The 12,308-nt window shown below is 40.7% G+C and overlaps 1 long non-coding RNA gene across 1 annotated transcript; it reads left to right on the top strand.

The window, feature by feature from the left end:
• Positions 1–2,797: 2,797 nt before the first annotated feature.
• On the top strand, positions 2,798–8,981 carry LOC103467212 (uncharacterized). The gene is made up of 3 exons (XR_534048.2): positions 2,798–3,114; positions 6,892–7,090; positions 7,296–8,981. It is a non-coding gene; the product is annotated as an uncharacterized LOC103467212 (long non-coding RNA).
• The last annotated feature ends 3,327 nt before the right edge of the window (positions 8,982–12,308 follow it).

The following is a 12,308-nucleotide window of genomic DNA, read 5'->3' as shown; positions in this document are numbered from 1 at the left end:
ATCTTGTCCAAGTTAAAAGGCCAGAAATGCAATATAAGTGATTATCCTGGACGGCTCACTGTGCTCTCTGTTGATTAAATGTATTTGATAAGTAGGAAAGCTTAGCTTCACTGATGTGATGCAGACACCTCGAGGCCTTCCTGACCACAACCTTCTTTCTGGGGGATTCCCACTTATTTTCAGCCCATCTGGGAATCACAGTTAAATCATGGGCTGGCTTTGATTGGTCATTTTCCATAATGGGGCAATTATTGGTGATACTAATCAGGTACTAGAACCCCAGACATTTTATAGAAGTTCAGTTCTGATCTCCAATTCCATTTTGCAAAGATAGAAACTGGTTCGTGCTGCAAGAAGGTCCTTAAAACTATTTTATAATCATAGCTATTTAAGAAGGTAAATATGGCTCATCCTCCAAGGTTTGAGCCAATGACCATAACACCTCAGAAGCTGCACCAAGCTTTCAGTAGATCTATTGTTTCTCCAAACAGTTTGGGAAGCCAGACCACACCCCATTAAAAATCTGAACAGTGAGAACTGAAGGTCGTCTTTTAACTATGCCTACAATTATCTACAAGGAGCAGATCACTATACCAGCAAGGATATGTTAACAATTGATCCTGCAGCACTAAACAAATATCCCAAGCCTACTAGTGAATGCTATTTTCATATTATGCTAGTTTAAGGCAGACAAGACTACTGGATCCTCATTGAACACATGGCTACTGGTTAAATTTACATAAGAAAACTGGTCAGCAGCAAAAAAAACTGCCAGGATAAAAATCCAGAGGTTAATGAAGAGTAGATTACTGAGAATCAAGGAAGAAGCCAGTGAGGAACAACGCAGAATGAAGGGCTTAAATACCGAGGAAGAGGCGGCTGCGATTTAATCACAGGTGAGTGGGGACAGCTGGGAGAGAGCAGGCAGAGAAAATTAGCAAATGGAAAAACAGGTGGGAAGGAGAGCAGAATGGCAGGCAAAGAGAGGACCGAAAACATCAAAGCTGAGAGCCGAGAAAGTTAAGAAAGTAAAGACACAGGAAAACCATAAATGAAAGGGAAAAACTTGAAGCTGACAGGAACAATAAACAAAGAGAGACACTAATTGAAAGTGTTCAAATGATGAGATAAATTAACTAAAAGAATGAAAAAACGAAAATGGCAAGATCTAAGCAAATGAGCAACAAAGAAATACAAACTAAAAGTTCAAACACCTACAGATCAGCTATAGTTCTAACAGCACAGTGGGACATTTTGTTAGCTCAGAAAAATCTATATTTGTAAATGTATGTTCGTGGAGTTCAAAGTGTTTCTCAGTGAAAACGTCTCTTAAAGTTTTAATTCCAGCTCCAATTAGAGGCCCGGTTTGGAGTCCCCCTTTGCCAAAAGGTGCTATTTAGCCATGGATTCATCTGTCGTTTCTCGTGACCTTTTAATCATCAATTTTTTTTTTTTTTAAATCCTGACGTCATCTCTCCTCTCACCCCATCTTTTCTACCTCTCCCATCCTTGTTTTTTTATTTTTTATTTCAAATTTGTTTTCTCTCAGCACAAAATCCATCAGAGCAACACAAACATCCAATGCTCACTCACACTCCCCACTGTGTTCCCTCTCTCCCGCTCCGTCACCCGTTTTTTAAAATGTGTGGCTGCGGGCTATGAGCTGCGATGTCAGCAGGGGGAGAATGAGAATGGTAATTCGTGCCCGACTGTCACCTCTGCTTGGAGGTGAGTAAGCACACCTTTTCCCCAATGAGACGGTTGGATTCATCTGTAATCCTGCAGCGATGTCAGCCTCAAACAGTCTCCAAATGGCAGCACCGGTGAGATAAATTAGACATCTTTCCATTGGTGCTAAGAAGTAGAATACTTGATTACATGTAAGGTCAATGAGTAATATTACTAGAAAAAATAAAGTATCTCAGGGAATACAGTGACGCGTCCCCCCCTAGAAGAGATGTAGGTCCTGTGTGGGTGTGACAGTCCTTGGAAAGCTTTTGAATTGTTATCCACAAGAGGTGTGGATGTGTTTTCCATAGAGGATACAGTGCAGCTCACTGGGGCGCTTTTCAAAATAGACCGTCACGCTTCTCATTGTGGCTCTATGACTGACTCCATGAGGAAACACACACACACACACGCACACACACATCCATAAAAAAATAAAATAAAATGGAAGAAAAAAAATAAAAAATTCGCTGCAACTTTCCAAGTGACAAGTCCAAAACATAGAGGACGTGAAGCCTTGCCCAACTCTAACTTTGAATGTTAAACTTTTATTAGTAGTTTATTTTTGAAACGCTTCACTGATTAAGAAAAAAAAAAACAAATCTCCAAGAGCTTGTTTTTCTTTCAATATGTTAAAAACAAATAACTGGCAATGATATATTTGGATTTTTTGTGGAGGAAATATATTTAAAAATAATGTAATTTTTAAATTTTTTAATGATTTGAAATAATCATTTGAGAAACATTTTATTTTTACTCGGTTTCTCTACATCCAACATAAAATATGTCTGATTTTCTGAAACGTTTAAAGGTGACAAGAATAGCACAAACCTTTAAGAGGGCAACAGCACTTAACTTTTAACCTCTGACCCTCACATGACCCACGCTAAAATTAGGCAGGACAGGAGGCAAAGCGTAACGTCTTCCCTTTGGCAGATTCATTTCATAACACAAACAAACCAAACCTCCAAACCTCCCAGTGATACATTTCAAAACGATATTTTTGTATGCCGAGCTGAATAAGAGGCTCCCGGCATTCCCCCGCCCCGCGTCGCCCTGCTGGTAAATCCGTCCGGAACATTTCAGGAATCTGTCTCAGGACAAGATAATCCTGGGACAGCTGCCCTCTAATTTTGAGTGCAGGGCAGGAGGATCCGGGTGTTTCAGTCAGAGCTGAGAGATTGGCTGAAATTAAAGTTGGCAGAAAAAAAAACGAAAATGCATTTTGCAACTGCAGGGCTTAACGGTTTCTGCGGCACCGTTTTATCGAGGGATGTGGAGGAGGTCAGGACCCGATCCCGAGGCGCAGAGTGAATGGACAGTCAGTTAATGATTCACCCTGGCAGCATCATCCACTGTTGCCGTAGCAACAGCACCTGCATTCAGGTAAAAAAAAAAAACAGAAAAAGAAGCCACCTTTGTGATCAGACGGTGGAAAAGTGAGTATTCTTCTCTGTGTGTGGCTGTTTATGCTTCTACCATTAGCTCACAAGATCAGCTCGCTAACAGCCTTCAGCCGCTGATGTGTCGATGCAAAGACGTGCTGCTGCTGCGTCGGCTGTCACTTACAGTGTCGCATGTAGACGAGTTGGATCATTAGAGCGCATCAACGTCAGAACACTGGTGTACGGAAATGCTTTGACCGTGTTGCTCCTCTGCTTTGGATTAAAAAAAAATGGTATTCAAGATGGTTTTCTTTAGCTCTATCAAAGTGTTACGTTGGACACAGGCTAACTTTTCACAAATGTTCATACTGCATATTGGATTAGCATATTAGTGCTGCAAGAAGAACCAGTTCTAAAATCCAACAGGAGTAGATGGAGGTCATGTATTTCAGCAGGCGGCTCTTTGGGAACCACGCTGTCAGTTTTAGACTGCTTTCTTTATGTCTCTCAAACTACATCTTTGGAATATTTTATAGGTTTTTTTGTCCCATTTTATAGCAACAATTGCGCATGTTGAGAATTGCTTTTAGGTACATGCGAACCTCGGGTCAAAAGTTTAAACTACCTAAAGAACGTCATTATTCTAAAGGGAAACTAGTTCATGACATGAGAAGAAGCAACAAAACCCAGAGTACAGGAATAAAGACTTTAACCCTCCTATTATGTTGCGGGTCAAATTGACCCGTTTCAAAGTTTAAAAATATTTTTAAAATAGTTGCAAGTATTTTTATTGCATGAAACTTTTTCTATTTGTCTTAATAGGTGAACTCTACATATAAATTGAAAATGTATTCATTTTACACATTTGCAGCTGTTCGGGTCAATTTGACCCGGCAGTCAAGTTAAAGTGCAAAAAAAGATTAAAAATGTCCAATTCTGTTTGTTTCCTTACAGCTATGAACCTTATTTCACCACACACACACAAACACAACACAACACACCACACACACACACATGCACACATACGCAGACGCACACAAACCCACTTTCTCCCTGCTCTCTTTACTTCACAATGAACTGCGAGAAAGCAGGTGTTCATACAACTTTTGACGGGAACCTTTTCTGTTCCCGTGGGTAAACTCCACCCACACTGAGTGGACACTCAGTAGAAGTGGAGGGGAACATAAATACTCTCTGCATGACTCATTTATCCTGATTTTAATTGGCGGGTCAATTTGACCCGGAACAGTATGTGTGTCTCAAATTCAATTATAAAGATCACCCTTTGAAAAAAAAAATTAAATGTAATATAAAAAAATTTACCAAAGATCACTTTCAAGGAAATTATAGTTTTTTTGTGTCTAGGTTTTTTTCAGTGGACATAAAAAATGTAAATCCCATTTTTTATGTCCAAATGAGTAATTGAGTAAGTTGTCGTCATTAATCCTTAATTTCTGAGAAATAAAAAACATAATTGCACAAATTATGTGCAATTATAATTTGTGCAATACTAACCATCTCAATTTTGATTGAGATGGTTAGTATTAGAGTTAATAATCAGATAAAAAAATGTTTTGGAGGAATTTTTTGGTTCCTGACACTATTGCATGATAAAACACTCCCCGGGTCAAATTGACCCACGAACATTATTGCTATACCTCAGAAACGAACATAACAGGAGGGTTAACTTTGGAGGCCGTGTCCTGTGGTCTATATAGAGCTAAAACTGAAGGGGTTAGCAAGATGGATCATCAGTACATTTGGTCAAAAATGATGGAGATTGGCAGCATAAGAACAACACTCCAGCTCTGAACAGGGGAGTGGCAGCATCATGTGGTGGGGGAGTTTTGGTGGAGGATAGATTGGTGCACGGGCAAGAAAACTATATGAAAATATATTTTAAAAAGAGACATCAGGTCACGTGTCTTTTTATGGACTTTACTTGAACATGTGGTTATATCTATGTCCAGCTCTGGGGTCAACATTGATTATCTGCATAGGGAACGATCTTAAGTGAAAAACATTCAATCTACACCATATTGACTCGTTTGTCAATAAAATTAATTTTCCAGTTAGTCTATTACCTCTGTAACAGCAAACTAACTTCTCACTGACCAAATGTTGCTGTAGCGGGGTTGTTGAATATAATATGATAGAATTTTTTATTTTATTTTTTGCTTGATGCTCTTTAAAGGAGCAGCTCTCCCATGCAGTTCCAAATTGTCTAGTTTGGTGGTTTTAATCCAAAATTTCAGCAATTTTCTGTTAAATAAAAATCTTATTAGACATATTAAGGTTATTGTTTGTTAAATTTTTAGTAGTACAGGTATTAGTCCCATTTTATAGCTCCAACATTAGACATTATGAGAGAAGCTATTTTTCGGGTTGGAAACATAACTCAGCATACTGCATCAAACTTCTGTGCTGTGAAATGAAATGAAATAAATTACGGGCCCGTCCATCGATAGCAGAAACCTTTCACTTTATGTGCATTCCTCACACTAAGGTGTTGAGTTCACGCTTTGATAATTTAAGTTTAAAAGTCAAGTTTTTATTTAAACCATAAACAAAAGATGCCCGAGATGCCGAGTTAGATTTTTGGTAATAGCCACATTTGCTTCCTCTTTAACCTGCTCCCAACAAGGTCAGCTTTAATACTCTCCCCCCTGCAGCAGCGTCGCTTCCTCCGCCTGCCCAGACTGTCTGTCAGAGCAGGCGGCCCGGCAGCCGACAGACTACTACAGCGGCCGGAGTGATGGATGTCTGCTCAGAGGGCTCCAGCTGAGAGCGCTGAGTCATTCAGCAGATTCCTGCCGATCAGCAGGATGCTCCGGCGCTCCAATTATTTATCCGAGGTCAAATTCCACCAAAAAAAAAAAAAAAAACGAAAAAAAGAAAAAGCCCACCTCCCAGTCTGTGTGGATCTGAGCTGCTGGGTTTTACAGTGCGTAAACGTCAGGAGTTAATCGGTTTCAATCAAGGGAAATGAGTCACACCAGCATAGTACAATCTCTCTCTCTCTCTCTCTGTGACCGAGTTTATGTTTTTGCAGACTCCATCATCTGCTAAGAGGAGAGCCGGGTAATAAATACAGCTTTGAACTTGAGAGCTTGGGGTCTGTTTCATTAATCAATGCTGGAGCTGCGGCTGCTGCTGGCTCTGCATCAGTCTTTTCCCTCCTCTGCCTCTCTGGCTGGGGGTGAAGTGGTGGATGGGTGGAGGTGTGTGTGTGTGTGTGTGGGGGGTAACATTACTTTTAGGTTCAGCTTTTTAGGATTCCTCCTTCAGGCTGTGGAACTAAAGTAGAAACCTTTGGGGAGTTTCAGCTTTATTTCTGCTTAATCTGAGAGAAAAATGAAGCTTTTGGTGTCAAAATTTACAGATAATAAAAGCTGGATAAAGTTTGATAAAAAGGGGGAAAAAAAGGAAGTTGTGGATAATATATTTCTTCAGCAGGGTGTTATTTTTGTAACGGGATCTTTTCTAAACATTGTCTAAATTTATGTCGGTCCTGCAGGAACAGGACGCGCTCAGCCTTTTTTTAGTCACCATGTTACATACTTCAGACCTGCTGGCATTCCCTCAATCTGGCTCTGAGACGGTGGCGAGACTCGATATTTTAGGTTCAAGTGATTATATTAGCATCTCCCATCTGGGAAAAAAAAAAAACACGACATAATTTTCCCTTTTTTCGTGACAAAAAATATCTTGAACACGTTTTTTTTTTCCTTTGTGTGAAGTCAGTTTCTTCCCCCTCCTCATGTGCATCTTTCTGCAGAAACCTCCTCAAAGCTGCAGCCTGCATTATGAAATACGCCTCACGTTGACGGAAGCAGAGGAGTGGGAATCCTGGAGGTGGATAGTTATCCTGAGAATATATTGTGGAAATAAGCTGCTGTCAAAGCGAAATCACAGCCACAAAGAGCCGGAGCAGATGGCAGGAGCCTTCAGGCTGAGCTGTGCGTCATTACCCTCAGGTGGGCAACGGAGTGGAAACCGCAGATCTTCCTGTTACCGATGCCGTCTCTCGTGGTCGGTGTTTGACTTGGTAGAAAATGAGAGTTTTTGTGTATGTGTGTGTCCATTGCACAAGTAATTAAACATATGAACCGACATATATGCAGGATTACACTCATATTCGGACTAGGTGGCTAATCGTTTTTACGTTTTGTCATGTCACAGCAACAAATCTGACTTGGAAGACATACTGGTGAAGTGGAAAGAAAAGGATGACATTTCTATTATTTTCAAATAAAAATTAAAACATTTTATAGACATCTTTTTGTTTCGGTGGGGAACTCCAGGTGTCACATGTGCAAGTTAAGCATGAATACTCACACAATAAAGTAAAATGATACGAAAATAAGAACAGCACTTTGTCCAGTAAGGTCAAAGTGCATACAGAACAACATCATACTGTTTACAAGTAGAAAAGGCTGTGAAAAACAGCAGGGACGAGATGAAAACATGTCTGCAGTGGTTCAGTCAGGACTTTGTAAAAATACTTTTTGCTGCTGTTGCGTCTGCAGGTCCTCTTGGTTTTGTCTCCAACAGTTTTTGCACATTTCCAGACCGACACTTTCCCCCAGTTTAATTTGCAAAAACAGATCCGGGTCAGTGAGTCTGTAAACATGAGTCTCATTTCGATTTATGTCTGGACTGCCACTGGTTGTACAAGCTTCAGTCTGAGGTATGTTGCAGATTTTAACAGAATTCCCTCCAGGATTACAGGTTTATCCCACAGCTTGATGCGGCCACCACCATGCATCACAGTGGTGCTGGTGCAATCAGTGTTCCTCCCTCCACCTGTTCGCCGTGTCTCGACTGCAAATGGCTTCCTCTCATCATCGGCTTCCTTCTCGCCACTTTTGTCTGATTCAGAAATCTGGGGCACATTTTCCTCACTTTTGAGGATCCCGTTTTTAGCGCAGCATGGTCCACAGCCTCATGCAGAAATGTTTAGCCGTGATGCAACATTTTCGTCTCTCAAAACGATGTTTTTTTTTCTTTTTTCTTCCGCTTCAAAAAAATAATTGTCAGACCTAATATAGAGTAATCGTCACTCCCTTAAATTTAAATCTATAAATTAGGTAAACTTGAAGGTCTCCTTTTCGAAAGCATGCCAAATTTAAAAGTTCATGTTTTTACATTAACACGCTAGGTTTACTGATGAATATGTATGAGAAAGCAACTGATCAAGGCTGATGAATAAAAACGGGGCTCCGTTTCCTCTGTGGTGAAAACTTTAGACCCTACGAGCTGCAGGAGCCGAGAGCAAATCTCATCCATTAGTCATGAGGTTCAGAGTGCAGGCATGGCTTTGTGTGGGACTGGGAGCGATTCTGCAGCGCTGTACTACGCCACATTCGTCCTCTCTCCTCCTCCTCTTTCTCGTCTCTGGATCCCTCCCGGCTCAGCTTTAATATGTTGAGTCACAAAGTGGGAAGGAGGGACGCCTCCCTCCCTCCCTCTCTCTCTCCTCCGGCCGCCGTGCTCACGCTTTCAGCTCGCCAGTCTCTCCTTTGAAGATGAAAGGTGCAGCCGATCAGATTATTTTCCAATGAAATTGCATTGATCCCATTTAGTTTTATCAGGGTGGGAGTATTTTAGTCGGTGCTGCTGCAAGTTGAGGTTTTCCTCCCTGGAGGAGTTTCCCCCCCTGCCTTTTTTTTTTTTTTTTACAAATGACTCAAGTAAGAGTCCAGGTGTACAAAAAGAAATGAGAAAAGATTAGCTGTAGCGCTTCAGTTCTCAATGTAATACCATACATTTTTGTTAAATACATCGTTCTTTAGAAAATGAGAACTGGATCGCAATGGGGGGGTTTTCTTTGTTAAATAAAGGAAAGGAAAAAAACATAACTGTGGTTTTTGTTAAATTTAATGAAAAACTCAAAAGACAAGACTGATTTAAAGCAATAAAATACAAAGTCAGGACATTCACCATATAGTTTTTTTCTGTTTTTTTTTTTTTTGGATTCTCAGTTTTTATTGTTGTATTATTTTATTCTGTTATGTATGCTTTAGAAAAATTCTCAATGTGTTTTTATCTCATCTTGCTCACTTTGTGATTTTAAACAAATAAAATTGGGCTGCTGACAAAAATGAATAAAAAAATATTTTTCATTCTGTATCCTGATCATCTGAGGGCAGCTTTAGACTTTTGGATGTTTTACAGGATTATATTTATCCAAAATACCATGTGGGTCATGTAACATACTGTAAACCGAGTCTGCTGAGGCTTGTTAGCAAATAGACTTGAGCTCATGTTGGGTTTGTTTGGATGCGCTCCAAGCTAAATACAACCAGTGGCTGAAAGTATGAAGAAAATTGCAAAACATGCAGATTCCAGCCTGGATATTAAAACAGATCTCTAGATGTCCATGTTCACGCTTTATCCTCCAAATATGTAATGATCAATTATTATTCTCCAAGTCAGAGAGACCCAGTCAACAGAAGGTAGAGCAGGCAATCATTGTGCCGTTTGGGTGTCGGTGCATGTCGGCGTAGATGGAACATCAGATTGACCCGATGCAGGTTCGTCTGCAGTGATCACAGCTGAAGATTAGAAACTAACTTTAGTCTCAAAAAAACAAAAAGTCGTGAAATAGAAGAATGCAAACAGGACTACAAAAAGAAATGTTAACTTCAAAGAGGTGGATCATAATGCAAACTGGGAAGACAACAGCAGCAAAACTGAGCTGAAGATCTGGGGCTTACATATTTACTTTAAGTGAATGACTGAAATGAGGGAGAAGGGCTAGAAAACGAATCGTGACTGAGATGAGGAGTGAGAAGAAAGTAAGAAAAAGAATTAAAATGAAAACAGTCCAGTGGGAAATCAAGATAATCTCAAACACAGACCTAAGAAAACACACAACAAAATGAACTACAACAAAACTAGAAGAATTGATCTTTTTCTTTTCTCCTTATCAAAGTCATTACTTGTCCATTTCATAAAGCCATAAATTAAAGAGGAAGAATAGCTCAACGTCCCACTTTGGTGGAGTAAATCTACTCCTGGCACTGTGAGGCGACCGGACCCACCTGCAAAGAAAAGGAACCATTTTTATACGTATTTTGTATTAACTGCTGAAACTAGAGATGTTTAGATGTGGAGTGGAGAACCTGCTTATCCTTGCAGCGGCCATTGGGCGAGAGGCAGATTACACCCTGCAGCTTTTGCATCAAAAATATATAATGCAGATGAATCTGCCGTAAATGAACCGACTAAAGTTGTGCATGATGGAGCTTTGACCCGAGTTCAAAAAAACAAAACAAAAACAGAGCTGCTGCAGTAAAGCGAGCCGGGCTCACACAGCTGCGTAACGTGACATGGCAGAGCTGGTGCAGCAGCTCCATGCTGGCGGCTGCAGGGCGCAGAGCTCTGGATGTGATCCGTCTGACATCAGATAAACACAACGTCAGGGCTCACGTGGATGAGAGAAAGAGAGAGAGAGATGGAGCTTATGTTGCTGGAAGGAGAGGATGTGCTGCATGTGCTCTCTCTCTCTCTCACACAAGGTGCACTCTGTGCGACTTTCAGCCAGCGGGAGCCAATTAGGTCCAGTGTAAGCGGGGCGCTGCTGGGCTTCTGTTTGTCTGAGGCCGTGTGGTATCACTAATGAATGTCATCGACACAGTGGGGCAGAAATCTGCTTTGTCATGCAGACAAAATTATCTAATAACATTTCAGACCGTTTTTCTTTCACTAATAATTCATCCCTCCATTGTCCGTATACCCGTTTGTTATTATTGGGTCACAGGTATGTCTATCAGGTGTCTATCTCCTGCAGCCATTAGGTCTGGATACAGGGTGTGCACTCTGGACAGGTGGCAGCAAAAGACATACAGGACAAACAACCATGCACGCACGCACGCGCACACACACAGAGAGACCAGCTCAATTAGTCATATCTTAGGACAGTGGGATGATGCCAGTGTATTTAATTCCTCTTTTAGAGCAAAGACGTATTTTTGAATTGGCAAGTCTGGGAGAGATACTTTCTTAAAAATTATTCTCCCACTCATGAGTGAGAAAGGCATGTTCTCTTGTCTTTCCCTTTATGTAGAGTTGCAAAAATAGGCCTGAGTCATAGTGAAGGAAACAGAAAGTCATGTGCGACTGAAACAATATAGAAACCATTCTGATTGGTCTAAAAACATACTGATCTGCTATGATTGGATGTTGTGAACATCTGTTATGAATCTATGAGAAATCAATTATTCCAAACATTAATCAAAAATTAAACAGTAAAATATTAACAAAACGAGAAGTAGGTCCCACAGAGTGTGTGTGTGTGTGTGTGTGTGTGTGTGTGTGTGTGTGTGTGTGTGTGTGTGTGTGTGTGTGTGTGTTCTCGTGTGTGTGTGTGCGTGTCTGTGTTCTCGTGTAAGCTGCTGCAGGGATGCTGANGTGTGTGTGTGTGTGTGTGTGTGTGTGTGTGTGTGTGTGTGTGTGTGTGTGTGTGTGTGTGTGTGTGTGTTCTCGTGTAAGCTGCTGCAGGGATGCTGAAATACTGGCTGGCTGCTTGTTTGTATTTTCCCGGAGCTTGTTGGCTCTTAATTGAACAATTATTTCTTTTTCTCCATTTGTGAAAGAAGGTACAGGAACAGTGAACAGATGTTCATAATTAGCAGAAAGAAGCACGGATTCTCAGCCCCCCCTCCTCCAAGTAGAGTGGCTAAGTAGCATCCTATTCAGAGATCTGACTCAATTAGCGGCTGAGTGAAAAACGTGTGAAGATGTGGCTGGTTGGAGGGGAGGCAACAAGGCTCTGACTGCAAATGTCAGCTTTAAAAAAAAAAAAAAGGAAAGAAAGAGATGCTTATAACCACATTTCTGTGAAAACGTATACAAGTGCTGCTGTTGGTTTACGATGCTTTCATTCTTCTGCCATGGGGTTTCAGTCAGGGCCTTCAATAGACGTCAACTGCACCTCAACAATACAGACATTGCGAGGGCCAAGGCAAAAACTATGCACCACACCAAGCCACAGGCATTCAATAATATGCAAATAAATAGAAATATCCCAAGTAAGGAAACAATGCAGCCGACCAAAACATAATTGAACAGTCAGCAATTTAGCAAAACTTTTCTATGTTCCCCATTTAAACTCAACATCAATCCATACTGCTCAAATAGCACATGTGAAAAAAAAAGTTTAGTAAAGTCTGCATAAGAATGTAAAAGAAA

This window comes from Poecilia reticulata, linkage group LG7, assembly GCF_000633615.1.
Source record: "Poecilia reticulata strain Guanapo linkage group LG7, Guppy_female_1.0+MT, whole genome shotgun sequence".
NCBI classification, from domain to species: Eukaryota; Metazoa; Chordata; class Actinopteri; order Cyprinodontiformes; family Poeciliidae; genus Poecilia; species Poecilia reticulata.
This window is presented reverse-complemented; position numbering and strand designations above follow the sequence as displayed.